Source organism: Actinia tenebrosa, unplaced genomic scaffold, assembly GCF_029948245.1.
Source record: "Actinia tenebrosa isolate PJP-AT-01 unplaced genomic scaffold, QUT_ActTen_1.0 PGA_scaffold6__47_contigs__length_16458017, whole genome shotgun sequence".
In the NCBI taxonomy this organism is placed as follows: domain Eukaryota; kingdom Metazoa; phylum Cnidaria; class Anthozoa; order Actiniaria; family Actiniidae; genus Actinia; species Actinia tenebrosa.
Window position 1 is genome coordinate 11,525,047 of NW_028292583.1, and position 3,423 is coordinate 11,528,469.

Consider the following 3,423-nt stretch of genomic DNA (forward strand, 5'->3'; position numbering starts at 1 on the left):
GTTGACATACGAAAATATAACATTAGTAATTTAGTGAGAAAGGAATACATTAAAAGGCAAAAGGAAAAGTTCAGCTTCAGTGATCTTCTTTTGTTTTTTAATATAATTCCTATCCCACTAAATCACTAATGTTCTATTTTCGTATGTCAACGTTCTTGCAAGTAGGTGTATATCCAAAACCAGTTTTTACGACTTAAACGTCTCGAGCAAGCCTAATAGCTAATAAGTTAGTCGTAAAGGTTTTTGTAGGTTGGATTCATATTATAAAACTCAAATTGACTCATCAACCTTTAAAAATAAATTAAGCTAATAAGTTCTTTTCATTTATCTATTCTTATTCATTATCTTAGGCATTTTAACTATCTAAGTCTTTTGAAGACTATTTGATTGATAATAAATAAAATAAATAAATAATGAAATAAATAATGAAATAAATAATGAAATAAAATTCGAATGAAACAATTGAATAAAATGAAACATAAATATATACATTGAGATGGAAATATTCATTCACAAATACATGTTTTCTCTGTTCTTCCTTCCCGCTTTTCCTGCCTCCCTCCCACTCTCTTTCTTTCCCATCCTTTTCCTTTCACTGCCTCCCTGTCTCGCTCTTTATCAACAAACACATAGAAAGTTCATAACAATCATTACCCTGAGAGCAGAGTCTCGCCCGTAGAGGAGGTAAAAGGAGACTGCTCGCAGGGTAAGCAATCATAAAAATAATTGTTTAGTCAGATTATATTTCTAAAGCCGTCATATATCAGATGCAATAATGCCAAGTTAAAAAGCTGACAAAAACTTTATTGGTCCTTATCCTTGGAAATCTATATTTTTGTCGCCTAAGGTGTATTTTGTCTAAGTTACACGTAATTGCACGAACGCCAGGTCATTTACACATAAAGCAATTACAAATAGGGATTTATATTATGTTTTAAGCAAAACAGGCGTACTTACTTTATTGTTTTGGAGGTTTATACGGAAATGTTTGATATCACCTTGTAAGAAAGCAAAAACAAAAACGAAGGAAGAAAGAAAGAAAGAAAGAAAGAAAGAAAAAAAAATTAAAGAAAAATAATAATAATAGAACATATAATAATAATAATAATAATGATGATAATTGTGAAACGTCTGTATAATTTTTAAATTTGTATACATCTCTGTAAAACCAGTCATGCAGATATTTGCTTAGACTATACATGCCCGCAATATTCTGTATTCATGGAGCAAAAAAATCTGAAGTTGAAATAAACATATAATAATAATTTATAATTTATACTATAGCGTTAATTCCTTAAGTTCGACAACGCTTTACTCTATATTAATATCAACACTATACAGCAATACATATTTATAAGTCATTATAATATCTATTCAGTATAAGTCATTTTAATATTTATTAAAAATTAGAAAAGGGTAAAAATAAACATTTTATGTTAGTGGAAATAAAAAGAATGAATACCTTCTTAAATCTTCCTATATCTTAATATTAAGCAGTAGCCACTATGCAGTATTCAATATTCACAAGACAACTACATTTCTAACAGTTACAACAGGTGCTTGTGGTGGCTTGTCATGTAGGACATGGCTAACGTTACATTGTCACTTTTCATTTTCTTAGAAAGTGGCATTCGCCCGAACATATGCTCGTCCTTTTATCTCAATCGGTTTTTCACTGGATAAACCGATTCCATAAATCATAATTTTTGCTCCTTTGTGGGGGTTTTGGTGGCTAACTAACGCTCGGTGTTAGAGCGATATCCGCAGAATCGCAATAGAGCGAAGGAAAACCGCAATGGAATATATATTCAAATGGGTAATTTTAAAAATACTTTTCAAAATAAATAACTAAAACTATGACATGACATCAAAAGGTTAGGAATAAAGTATGTGCCCGATCCGCATTTCAAAATCAGGTGGAAATATATTTTTTACAAGAAACCCACGATTTTCGCACTTCAGATTTTCGGGATTGGCCCCATTCAAATTATATATTGGATTCGAGATTAACAGAAGAATATGATAGAAATCACACCTTTTTCTACTGTTAGACTAGCGACCAAGATAATTTGTAAGGGGTCTAGGAGTTCTAATGACAGCGATAATTCGAGCCAGCGTAGGCCCTTTTGTGCCTTCAGTTTGCATGATGACACGGAGTTAAAAATAAATAAATGTGCCATTCTTCATTAAGAGAGCAAAATCTATAATCCCTCTTTACATGGCTAATCTTTCTTGCCTCGACTTTAGCTTTGAATTTTGCTCTTTCTGATGTTGCAAAGCGAGGATTATTGTCGATAACTTAATTTACGCACAAGTATTATTTTTGTCACTTATTGGATCTCCTGATCTTCGAGGCAGGGCCGTAGCCAAACCGAATTGTTTACCGAGGCAAACGAGCTTCGAATGCGGGAGCAACTAGGGGAGTTCGGGGACATGCAGCCCTGGAAATCTTTGAAATTGAGACCCTTGAAAATGCGATTTCTAGAGATTTGAGAGGCATTTGTGACATTTTATCAGCCACTATAAAGGCAAGCAAGGCGGTTGCCTTACGGCACTGCGAGGTGTCCTCAAGTCCGTGAATTTGCGAAGTAGTGAGGTTACGATTCAATTTCGCAGCTTTTGGTTTGAAAGATTGCACTTGAGTGTGTTATCACTAGCAGGTGTTACATCAAACTTACCACGGCTTTCTTTAATCTACCAGTGTAAACGATATAAGGATTTTATATTTGCTTTCATAAATATGGTTAAAATATATAAAACGCAAGTCTAAGGACGACTTGAAAATGTCTCTGCTTGAAAGTGCAGATCACACTCGCGCGCATGATTCACGGATAGTTCTGTCATCTGAACAACTTCTCAACAATTTAATACGATAACTAAATCTAAAAGGATTCCTTTATTTCCTAAATCTGAGTATCTCAAATCATGAATAATAGAATAGCGATAAAAATCAAAATTGAGTCCTTTCTATAAGGAAAGCTTGGAAACAATTGTTATGAGCATTGCAGGGAATTACCAAAGGGTTGATACCATGGAGTTTAGTTATCGATTTTTTATAATTTTTTAGTAATATGTAAATAAAACCAAAAAGGACTATAACAAGGTAGGGAAATAAATAAAGGAATTATTTTTTTTTTAAATTAAAAAAATAATCAGTCGTAAGCAATTATAGGAAGATTTGTAATGCGTGACAAGACTGATAAAAACATCAAATTTTGGATTTTGAAATCCTAGCTTTTAGCTCCTAGCAAGACGGAATTAACTTCACCCTTTCGAAAGATGAGATCGGAAATTAAAATCTCCAATCAAAAGAAAACTAAATATAAAAAAAACAGATATCATTACTGGTGTGATTTTTGTTTCCAATTCTGAAAAACCCGTGCTTTTGATTCGCCAGCCAGTTGCCTGCTAATAAACATGTCC